Genomic DNA, 12,853 nt, shown 5'->3' with positions numbered 1-12,853 from the left:
GCAGGCACCGGAAAACATTTTCCATGAATACATTGACCGCACAGTGGGATAAATGGTCTAACAGTTGCGGCGATTGCTTTTGAAACAATAAATCTACATCTACATCTACATTGATACTCCGCAAGCCACCCAACGGTGTGTGGCGGAGGGCACTTTACGTGCCACTGTCATTACCTCCCTTTCCTGTTCCAGTCGCGTATGGTTCGCGGGGAGAACGACTGTCTGAAAGCCTCCGTGCGCGCTCTAATCTCTCTAATTTTACATTCGTGATCTCCTCGGGAGGTATAAGTAGGGGGAAGCAATATATTCGATACCTCATTCAGAAACGCACCCTCTCGAAACCTGGCGAGCAAGTTATACCGCGATGCAGAGCGCCTCTCTTGCAGAGTCTGCCACTTGAGTTTATTAAACATCTCCGTAACGCTATCACGGTTACCAAATAACCCGGTAACGAAACGCGCCGCTCTTCTTTGGATCTTCTCTATCTCTTCCGTCAACCCGACCTGTTACGGATCCCACACTGATGAGCAATACTCAAGTATAGGTCGAACGAGTGTTTTGTAAGCCACCTCCTTTGTTGATGGACTACATTTTCTAAGCACTCTCCCAATGAATCTCAACCTGGTACCCGCCTTACCAACAATTAATTTTATATGATCATTCCACTTCAAATCATACTCCCAGATATTTTACAGACGTAACTGCTACCAGTGTTTGTTCCGCTATCATATAACCATACAATAAAGGATCCTTCTTTCTATGTATTCGCAATACATTACATTTGTCTATGTTAAGGGTCAGTTGCTACTCCCTGCACCAAGTGCCTATCCGCTGCAGATCTTCCTGCATTTCGCTACAATTTTCTAATGCTGCAACTTCTCTGTATACTACAACATCATCCGCAAAAGCCGCATGGAACTTCCGACACTATCTACTAAGTCATTTATATATATTGTGAAAAGCAATGGTCCCATAACACTCCCCTGTGGCACGCCAGAGGTTACTTTAACGTCTGTAGACGTCTCTCCATTGATAACAACATGCTGTGTTCTGTTTGCTAAAAACTCTTCAATCCAGCCACACAGCTGGTCTGATATTCCGTAGGCTCTTACTTTGTTTATCAGGCGACAGTGCGGAACTGTATCGAACGCCTTCCGGAAGTCAAGAAAAATAGCATCTACCTGGGAGCCTGTATCTAATATTTTCTGGGTCTCATGAACAAATAAGGCGAGTTGGGTCTCACACGATCGCTGTTTCCGGAATCCATGTTGATTCCTACATAGTAGATTCTGGGTTTCCAGAAATGACATGATACGCGAGCAAAAAACATGTTCTAAAATTCTACAAGAGATCGACGTAAGAGATATAGGTCTATAGTTTTGCGTATCTGCTCGACGACCCTTCTTGAAGACTGGGACTATCTGTGCTCTTTTCCAATCATTTGGAACCCTCCGTTCCTCTAGAGACTTGCGGTACACGGCTGTTAGAAGGGGGGCAAGTTCTTTCGCGTACTCTGTGTAGAATCGAATTTGAATCCCGTCAGGTCCAGTGGACGTTCCTCTATTGAGTGATTCCAGTTGCTTTTCTATTCCTTGGACACTTATTTCGATGTCAGCCATTTTTTCGTTTGTGCGAGGATTTAGAGAAGGAACTGCAGTGCGGTCTTCCTCTGTGAAACAGCTTTGGAAAAAGGTGTTTAGTATTTCAGCTTTACGCGTGTCATCCTCTGTTTCAATGCCATCATCATCCCATAGTGTCTGCATATGCTGTTTCGAGCCACTTACTGATTTAACGTAAGACCAGAACTTCCTAGGATTTTCTGTCAAGTCGGTACATAGAATTTTACTTTCGAATTCAATGAACGCTTCACGCATAGCCCTCCTTACGCTAACTTTGACATCGTTTAGCTTCTGGTTGTCTGAGAGGTTTTGGCTGCGTTTAAACTTGGAGTGGAGCTCTCTTTGCTTTCGCAGTAGTTTCCTAACTTTGTTGTTGTACCACGGTGGGTTTTTCCCGTCCCTCACAGTTTTACTCGGCACGTACCTGTCTAAAACGCATTTTACGATTGCCTTGAACTTTTTCCATAAACACTCAACATTGTCAGTGTCGGAACAGAAATTTTCGTTTTGATCTGTTAGGTAGTCTGAAATCTGCCTTCTATTACTCTTGCTAAACAGATAAACCTTCCTCCCTTTTTTTATATTCCTATTAACTTCCATATTCAGGGATGCTGCAACGGCCTTATGATCACTGATTCCCTGTTCTGTACATACAGAGTCGAAAAGTTCGGGTCTGTTTGTTATCAGTAGGTCCAAGATGTTATCTCCACGAGTCGGTTCTCTGTTTAATTGCTCGAGGTAATTTTGGGATAGTGCACTCAGTATAATGTCACTCGATGCTCTGTCCCTACCACCCGTCCTAAACATCTGAGTGTCCCAGTCTATATCTGGTAAATTGAAATCTCCACCTAAGACTATAACATGCTGAGAAAATTTATGTGAAATGTATTCCAAATTTTCTCTCAGTTGCTCTGCCACTAATGCTGCGGGAGGTCGGTAAAAGGAGCCAATTATTAACCTAGTTCGGTTGTTTAGTGTAACCTCCACCCATAATAATTCACAGGAACTATCCACTTCTACTTCACTACAGGATAAACTACTACTAACAGCGACGAACACTCCACCACCGGTTGCATGCAATCTATCCTTTCTAAACACCGTCTGTACCTTTGTAAAAATTTCGGCAGAATTTATCTCTGGCTTAAGCCAGCTTTCTGTACCTATAACGATTTCAGCTTCGGTGCTTTCTATCAGCGCTTGAAGTTCCGGTACTTTACCAACGCAGCTTCGACAGTTGACAATTACGATACCGATTGCTGCTTGGTCCCCGCATGTCCTGACTTTGCCCCGCACCCGTTGAGGCTGTTGCCCATTCTGTACTTGCCCAAGGCCATCTAACCTAAAAAACCGCCCAGCCCACGCCACACAACCCCTGCTACCCGTGTAGCCGCTTGTTGCGTGTAGTGGACTCCTGACCTATCCAGCGGAACCCGAAACCCCACCACCCTATGGCGCAAGTCGAGGAATCTGCAGCCCACATGGTCGCAGAACCGTCTCAGCCTCTGATTCAGACCCTCCACTCGGCTCTGTACCAAAGGTCCGCAGTCAGTCCTGTCGACGATGCTGCAGATGGTGAGCTCTGCTTTCATCCCGCTAGCGAGACTGGCAGTCTTCACCAAATCAGATAGCCGCCGGAAGCCAGAGAGGATTTCCTCCGATCCATAGCGACACACATCATTGGTGCCGACATGAGCGACCACCTGCAGATGGGTGCACCCTGTACCCTTCATGGCATCCGGAAGGACCCTTTCCACATCTGGAATGACTCCCCCCGGTATGCACACGGAGTGCACATTGGTTTTCTTCCCCTCTCTTGCTGCCATTTCCCTAAGGGGCCCCATTACGCGCCTGACGTTGGAGCTCCCAACTACCAGTAAGCCCACCCTCTGCAACTGCCCGGATCTTGCAGACTGAGGGGCAACCTCTGGAACAGGACAAGCAGCCATGTCAGGCCGAAGATCAGTATCAGCCTGAGACAGAGCCTGAAACCGGTTCGTCAGACAAACTGGAGAGGCTTTCCGTTCAGCCCTCTGGAATGTCTTTCGCCCCCTGCCAAACCTTGAAACGACCTCCCACTCTACCACAGGTGAGGGATCAGCCTCAATGCGGGCAGTATCCCGGGCAACCACAGTCGTAGTCCGATCAGGGGATGCGTGGGACGAGCTGGCCGTCCCCGACAAACCCCCATCCGGACCCCCACAGTGATGCCCATTGGCAACAGCCTCAAGCTGTGTGACCGAAGCCAACACTGCCTGAAGCTGGGAGCGAAGGGATGCCAACTCAGCCTGCATCCGAACACAGCAGTTGCAGTCCCTATCCATGCTAAAAACTGTTTTACAAAGAACGTCTGAACTAATCTACAGAGAGCGCAAACAAATCGACAAAATTTTAACGGTTATTAAAATACAAGATTGCCTAGTAAATGCAGTAATGCTGCTACTTGCGCACTGCTGACACTGCTCGGCGGCGGAAGGAGACTAAGCGAAATTACACTATTCAGGTACTAAAACGCGATGCTACACTCTCAAATACTATAATACGCCCGAAATTTATGAATTAAACAATGCAAGTACCAAAAACACGCAAAGAAATTAAGAATTAAACTATGTAACAAATGAGTGAGCTAGGAGTATACGACTTGCTGCTCAGCTGCTTATCCAACGGCGGCAGGGAGCACACTGACTGTGACCAACCGACACTGGCCGTTCAAAACAAAAACAGTAGACAAACGACTACGCGAATTTACACTATTCAGGTTTGCTTACTTTTTTTTTAATCTGTCTCGTTTTCATTTGACTACCCCTCGTATTTTAATAGTTATGAAACTTCCCTCTTTATTATTTAATTTCTTTCCTTCCCATTTCCTATCTCTATCTTCCAGTTTTTTTGCTATCTTCGTATTAACCAATTAAGATCACGTAGCGACTTCGTTCTCTCTCATGTCTTCGTTGTTTCCTATTTTTCCAGTCACCTTTCAGTTTCTCTCCAAGTCGTCATGTCCTTTCTTCTGGCAATGTTGTTCACGATAGCTTGCTTCATCTGCCTTGAAAATCTTCTAAATTTACTATTTACCCTTAAAAAGATTTTCTGTGCTATTTTCTCGTATCTGATGTTTCTTTTTCTTTCCTCATTCTTTTCTTATTTCTGTAACCTCATGGGAATTGGGAATTACGCTCGATTTTCTGCTCTCCAAAATTTTCGGAATCTCAGAATGGATACTGAGATGAAGAACGCGGTATTGCGTCCTGTAGTACAATGGGGCCTAGGATTCTGGGGAATCTCAACATCTGTGGCGAAGGAAAATGTGACATCTTATGGTTTATTATCGTTAGATTTTTTTGTTTTACGGTCTTATACTTTGGGTGTGTTTAAGGGGTAAATTAATAACTACGAATTAAGTGTCATCGCTTTCCTTGAGAGAAACAACTGCTATCAAATCACATTAACGGAACAGTCGTCCGCAGACAAGAAACGTAATTGTGAAAACAAAACAGATGCTTCAAAAAATAACAGTAAAAGTGTGGATACATTCTCTACAACTTCAAAGAATAGTCTTGTGTAAAAGAAAACAGTCTATATTAGTAACCTTGCTGATGGATTACGAATAAAATGCATAAAAATAATTCATAAACAAGGCTTCTGAACATCCCAATCAGAACACTCTAAACAGCCGTGAACGGCAAGAAATTTGAAATTAAAACCTTCTTTCACCATTCAATAATGAGTTCCAGACGAAAACCTCACTACTCATATGAAATTACAGGCTGCTTACGGCAAAGACGTGTAAAGTTTCGTCGTCCCGTCTGAAAGATTATATCTGAAGTATGCGGATAATGATCAGACATTAAAATCGAGGTTTCTCATGAGATCACTTCATTTGGCGCCTTCTGATAAGAACAGACATTTATTAAGTAAAGCCGTCACCAGTTTTTCTCTATATTAACCAACTCATTGCCTATATGATGCACCACACAAAACGGAAATCGACACTACCAAATAATCAACAAAAACGATACAAGTAAAAATGACCAAGAATGAGAAGGAAATGAGATGGCACCTGTACTAAGACCCCGATGTGAAAGGAGAAGTGCATGCTGCAGATTAAGATTTGAAAAACATAATCTCAGTAACACAGCATATACACTACTGACCATTAAAATTTCTACACCACGAAGATGACGTGCTACAAACGCGAAATTTAACCGACAGAAAGAAGATGCTGTGATATGCAAATGATTAGCTTTTCAGAGCATTCACACAAGGTTGGCGCCGGTGGCGACACCTACAAGGTGCTGACATGAGGAAAGTTTCCAACCGATTTCTCATTCACAAACAGCAGTTGACCGGCTTTGCCTGGTTAAACTATGTTGTGATGCCTCGTGTAAGGAGGAGAAATGCGTACCATCACGTTTCCAACTTGCGGTTAATCGTATCGCGACATTGCTGCTCCCGTTGGTCGACATCCAATGACTGTTAGAACATGGAATCGGTGGGTTCAGGAGAGTAATACGGAACGCCCTGCTGGATCCCAACGGCCTCGTATCGCTTGCAGTCGAGATGACAAGCATCTTATCCGCATGACTGTAACGGAACGTGCAGCCACGTCTCGATCCCTGAGTCAACAGATGGGGACGTTTGCAAGACAACAACCATCTGCACGAACAGTTCGACGACGTTTGCAGCAGCATGGACTATCAGCTCGGAGAGCATGGCTGCGGTTACTCTTGACGCTGCATCACAGACAGGAGCGTCTGTGATGGTGTACTCAACGACGAACCTGGGTGCACGAATGGGAAACCGTCATTTTTTCGGATGAATCCAGGTTCTGTTTACAGCATCTTGACGGTCGCATCCGTGTTTGGCGACATCGCGGTGAACTCACATTGGAAGCGTGTATTCGCCATCGCCGTACTGGCGTATTACCCGGCGTGATGGTATGGGGTGCCATTGGTTACACGTCTCGGTCACCTCTTATTCGCACTGACCGCACTTTGAACAGTGTACATGACATTTCAGATGTGTTACGACCCGTGGCTCTACCCTTCATTCGATCCCTGCGAAATCCTACATTCGAGCAGGATAATGCACGACCGCATGTTGCAGGTCCCTGTACGGGTCTTTCTGGATACAGAAAATGTTCGAGTGCTGCCCTGGCCAGCACATTCTCCAGATCTCTCACCAATTGAAAACGTCTGGTCAATGGTGGCCGAGCAACTGGCTCGTCACAATACGCCAGTCACTACTCTTGATGAACTGTGGTATCGTGTTGAAGCTGCGTGGGCTGCTGTACCTGTACACACCATCCAAGCTCTGACAATGCCCAGGCGTATCAAGGCCGTTATTACTGCCAGAGGTGGTTATTCTGGGAACTGATTTATCAGGATCTATGCACCCAAATTGCATGAAAATGTAATCACATGTCAGTTCTCGTATAATATATTTGTCAAATGAATACGCGTTTATCATTTGCATTTCTTCTTGGTGTAACAATTTTAATGGCCAGTAGTGTAGTATCATGTTTATCAAAAGTTTTCATCAGCGCTCATCAAACATAATTATTAAGTAAAGAAAATTATATTTTCCTTTTTAAACATGGTTGTGATTTGCAATTTTTTAATAGTTTCGCAAGTTATTTTGCAATTCGATGTCAGCTCAGTGCTTTTAGGCGCCGGCCGCAGTGGCCGAGCGGTTCTAGGCGCTTCAGTCCGGAACTGCGCGGCTGCTACGGTCGCAGGTTCGAATCCTGCCTCGGGCATGGATGTGTGTGATGTCCTTAGATTAGTTAGGTTTAATTATTTCTAAGTTCTAGGGGATTGATGACCTCAGATGTTAAGTCCCATAGTGCTCAGAGCCATTTGAACCATTTAGGCGTGCTTAAGTTAATGTACTTAGTGTGTGAGGTGTATCGAAAACAGTTTTTCAATTGAAACTTCCTGGCAGATTAAAACTGTATGCCGGACCGAGACTCGAACTCGGGACCTTTGCCTTTCGTGGGCAAGTGCTCTACCAACTGAGCTACCCAAGCACGACTGACGCCCCATCCTCACAGCTTTACTTCTGCCAGTACCTCGCCTCCTACCCCCCAAACTTTACCGAAGCTCTCCTGCGAACCTTGCAGAACTAGCACTCCTGAAAGAAAGGATATAGCGGAGACATGGCTTAGCCAGAGCCTAGGGGATTTTTCCAGAATTCTAGTTGTTCAGTTTTTCATCGACAATGACAATTTCAAAAAAGAATTATCTAAAATTTTTGTGGTATATCGAGATAAATGACAGAAGTGGATACCTCCCATATTACAATAAAATTGAAGGTAGACTTTCTCTAAACCCGTGATTGTCTCCCATTGCAGCGCATAGTTTGAAACTTAGCTCAAATGTTCCTAAAATTTCCTCTGTAATGGCGCAAAAGTGTGGCGACTTGCGACGTAATCCTCGGGCTCGGCAGCGCTTCAAACAGCAACGTGTCGACTCATGCGAAAAAAATGCCGCAACTCAGAAATTCATGTGAGGTGTAAGGTGAGTTAATGATGTTATATTGGCATCAAATTTCACCACAGTTCTGGACAACGCCACTGTGGACGCGTCACGCGATGCGATGCCCCTCACACCCCCTCTTACCGACAACTCATCCCTTCTTTTGACGCCTATGCGATTGAGGTCAGAACAGCGGCAATGTTGAAAACACCCGGTTTTCTTAAGAGTGACCGAGGGAAACAGTTCAGTCACACCGCTGCTCAGGACAGACACGAAAAGGTCTCATGGGGTGACATGAACGGCGTCAATGAAACAACCACTTCCCTTTGATCCTCACACTTTTCGCGGTCGAAATCGACATTCTGCAGAGCGATTAGCAATAAGAAGACGTTCTTGACAAATCTGGGCACTGATACTACCCCCTGAGCGTTTCAACCCTACGCTAAGGAAATCGCGGAACCGCAACCCAACTGAAAGTGATCTCATCCGTTTGCAGTGTTACATTACAGCAATTTTTGCCGTGTCATACAGGATGGGACCACTACGGACCGCTCAATATCACTCGACGACATTTCAACGCGATCCGAAACAATAAAGTGTTTATATGCGCCTTCATCCCTCGTTCTTTGCGCCCTCCTGCTGCGTGAAGACGAGGGGGTTCGACACTGACACATGGGTTCAAAAATGGCTCTGAGCACTATGGGACTCAACTGCTGAGGTCATTAGTCCCCTAGAACTTAGAACTAGTTAAACCTAACTAACCTAAGGACATCACAAACATCCATGCCCGAGGCAGGATTCGAACCTGCGACCGTAGCGGTCTTGCGGTTCCAGACTGCAGCGCCTTTAACCGCACGGCCACTTCGGCCGGCTGACACATGGGTGAATAAAGTGACGGAGTGTCCCTCTAACAAGGAAACCTCCCCATCGCACCCCCCTCAGATTTAGTTATAAGTTGGCACGGTGGATAGGCCTTGAAAATCTGAACACAGATCAATCGAGAAAACAGGAAGAAGTTGTGTGGAAATATGAAAAAAATAAGCAAAATATACAAACTGAGTAGTCCATGCGCAAGATAGGCAACATCAAGGAGAGTGTGAACTCAGGAGCACCGTGGTCCCGTGGTTAGCGTGAGCAGCTGCGGAACGAGAGGTCCTTGGTTCAAGTCTTCCCTCGAGTGAAAAGTTTATTTTCGCCGAGTTATGATCTGTTCGTTCGTTCATTGACGTCTCTGTTCACTGTAATAAGTTAGGTGTCTGTGTTTTGCGACCGCACCGCAAAACCGTGCGATTAGTAGATCGCAAGGTCATAGGTCAACCGATTTCTCCACAGGAAAGCACGTCAGATAATAATTGTCTGAAAATAAAAAATTGAACTTTTCACTCGAAGGAAGACTTGAACCAAGGACCTCTCGTTCCGCAGCTGCTCACGCTAACCACGGGACCACGGTGCACCCGACCTTACATTTACGTTGATGTTGCCTATCTTGCGCATGAACTACTCAGTTTGTATATTTTCCTTAATTTTTCGTAGTTCCACACTTCTTCCTGTTTTCTCGATTGATCTGTGTTCAGTTTTTCAAGGCCTATCCACTCTGCCAACTTATAACTAAATCTGAGGGGGGTGCGATGGGGAGGTTCCCTTGTAAGATCACCCAGTTCAGCAACGTCATCGGTGCCAACCACACACCTTGCTTGAACCCGTTAGAAACATATCTGTAAACTTCGACACGAATTCAACTTAACGGCTACTCTAGCGCCTGCGGTTTAGGCGACGCCTTTGAAATCCCTAGGTGAGGCATCAAACGAAGGAGTGAAATGATGTTGAAACGGGGTGTGACGACCTTCCCATAGTCTGACACGTCCGCAGTTGCGCTGATCAGAATTTTTATGAATTCTGGTGCCTACGTGACTTCATTAACCTACCTCGCGGCTCACATGCACTTCTCAGCTGTCGCCTTTTTCTCGCATGTGTGACACCTTGCTGTTTGAAGCTTCACAGAGCCGGAGGGTGAAGTCGCAGGGTGCCATCCTTTTGCACCACTACAGAGGAAGGCTGTAGGCATTCTTGAGACAAGTTTCAAACTCAAGCGTCGTAATGGGAGACAGTTACGGGATTTCGAAAAAGTGATCATTTAATTTTTAGCAGTGTACTTTCTCCTGTTGCACCTTTTCAACAATTATGACAAAATCATTGGTAGTGGAAAAGTGTTAGTGTGTTTCTACCTTAATCCCATCTCCAAACGTCACAATATACGAGGGTGAGTCAAATGAAAACCTTAAATTTATAACAAATCGAAATTTCGCGCCGTTATCCTGTAAGTTGGTAAGCGTGCTACAAACAGCGTGCAGAATGGCCTGTAGGTGGCAGCATAGTGCAGATGCACACATACCGTCGCAGTATCAGTATAAAGATGGCCGCCCCACTTGCGACGTGCACCAGGGAAGAACAGCGTTCTGTTATTCGGTTTTTGCGTAGTGAAGGTGGGAAACCTACTGAAATTCATCGACGAATGAAGGTTCAGTATGGTGATGCATGTTTGTCACAGCAGCAAGTCTACGAATGGAGTAGGAAGTTCGCAAATGGTGTGATTTCAGTGGCAGATGCTCCTCGTCCAGGTCAGTCACAACGAGATGTAACTCCACAGAACATGCAGCAGTTGAAGCCATACTGAAGGAAAACCGCCGAGTGATACTGAATGACACTGCAGCATGTTTACGGATTAGTCATGGGTCAGCACAGCACATTGTATATGATGTGCTCCAGTTCCACAAAGTGTCTGCAAGATGGGTGCCACGGCAGCTGACTCCTGAAATGAGAGAACGACGTGTTGATGCTTGTCAAGAACTTCTTCCGCGCTTTGAACGAGAAGGTTATGGTTTCCTTGCAAGAATCGTTACTGGGGACGAAACATGGGTTCACTTCCACCAACCGGAAATGAAGAGAGCGAGGAAAGAATGGCGCCATTCCTCAGCACCAAAACCAAAGAAGTTTCGAACAGAACCATCAGCAGGGAAGGTTATGCTGACTCTCTTTTGGGACGAAAAAGGCGTCATTTTGGAGTATTACATGCCTAGAGGGACCACTGTCACCAGTGCATCATACACAGATCTAAAAAATCATCTGCGGCCTGCAGTCAAATCAAAGCGACGTGGATTGCTGTCAGCAGATGTCCTTTTGCAACATGACAATGCAAGATTCCACACTGCCCGTACAACAGTTGCAACAATCACAGACCTGCATTTTGAGTGTCTTCCTCATCCACCATACTCACCAGACCTTGTCCCAAGTGATTTCCACATGTTTCGACCACTCAGAGACGCAATGGGAGGAAAGAAGTTCCGTTCTGATGAAGTACGCCACGCGGTGCATTAGTGGTTGCGCGGACTACCAAAAGAATTTTTTTCTAAAGGAATTTATGCACTTTGTAAGCGCTGGAGAACTTGCATTGAGCGTGTGGGAGGTTATGTTGAAAAGTGAAACAGCTTTTTACCACTTCTGCACAATAAATAATATTTAAAAAAATATTTAAGGTTTTCACTTGAATCACCCTCGTACAAGCAAGCAAAGATCCTTCTTGCAACAAGTGGAGACTCTAGAAGAAATGCGCCGTAAGCCAAATGCCAGCAGTATAAGAGGAAGTTAAATCCCTTCAGAAAAAAGCATATTATCGATTGGTTGAACAAGAACTGTTAAAGGCAAAATAGTCTACGACAACGTACAGGGTGACTTTTTCCATCGCGCGCAAACTCCAGGGATTAATCGATGAGAGGATATGGAACAAGAAATGTCTAATGAACTTATGTCCGGAAATGCATGGTTTCCATACTAGAGACCATTCATTCAGTCATACAGTATTACAGATACCGAGGTCTAATATGCGCTGTACCATGCAACCACATTTACAGTATGCATGATTTCATCCCAGAGGGCGGTAATGTTCCTCATATGTTAAGCCATAGCGCAGCGCCCTCTCCTGCCATAGTAATGGGTAATGTTGCGTCCGAATCACTCCTCTTGCTGGCTCACCTTGTAGTGGATGTCCGCCCTCGGTAGTTGAATGGTCAGCGGGACAGATTGTCAGTCCTCTGGGCCCGGGTTCGATTCCCGGCTGGGTTGGGGAATTTTCTCCCTCCAGGGACTGGGTGTTGTACTGTCCTCATCATCATCCTCATGGACTGCAGGTCGCCGAAGTGGCGTCAAATAGAAAGACCGGCACCCGGCGAACGGTCTGCCTGACGGGAGGGGGGGGGGGGCCCTAGCCATACGATTAAATAAAAAAACCTTGTAGTGGATGTGATACAGCGTTGTACACAATGGTTACGTATTCGAATCGAGAGCTTGAAGACAGGATGTTTACTTACGGAAGGGCTAAAGACAATGGATTATGTCTCCTGATACAACCTTACTAGGTTGTATCAGGAGACATAACCCAGGCGACAACAACCAAAGTATTCAATGTTTGAAACAGTGTTTCGCTGTTAGTCTGAAACAGGGTCGTTTCAGGAAGCAGGAAATCATGAAGGACATACCCGAAATGATCGGACACCAGACTTGGAGAAAAATGTGATTAACACTGTGGAAGGTGACCGCCGTATCAGTACCAGGCAGTTGGCCCGCCAGCACGGGGTAAACCAGACGACCGTGTCGGACATTTTCGTTGACAACTGCTGCTGCCCTTATCAGCTACAGCGTGTGTACGGCTTACTCGCGACAGACTTTCCAAATCGAGAGCACTTTTGTCACTGGTTTCTCCACCAG

General features: G+C 45.6%; 1 non-coding gene across 1 annotated transcript; it reads right to left on the bottom strand.

Moving 5' to 3' along the window:
• Positions 1–7,570: 7,570 nt before the first annotated feature.
• Trnas-cga lies at positions 7,571–7,645 on the bottom strand. Its single transcript has one exon. It is a non-coding gene; the product is annotated as a tRNA-Ser (tRNA).
• Positions 7,646–12,853: the final 5,208 nt, after the last annotated feature.

This window comes from Schistocerca piceifrons, chromosome 3, assembly GCF_021461385.2.
Source record: "Schistocerca piceifrons isolate TAMUIC-IGC-003096 chromosome 3, iqSchPice1.1, whole genome shotgun sequence".
NCBI classification, from domain to species: domain Eukaryota; kingdom Metazoa; phylum Arthropoda; class Insecta; order Orthoptera; family Acrididae; genus Schistocerca; species Schistocerca piceifrons.
The sequence above is the reverse complement of the archived record's forward strand: the minus strand, read 5'-3'. Positions and strand labels throughout refer to the sequence as shown.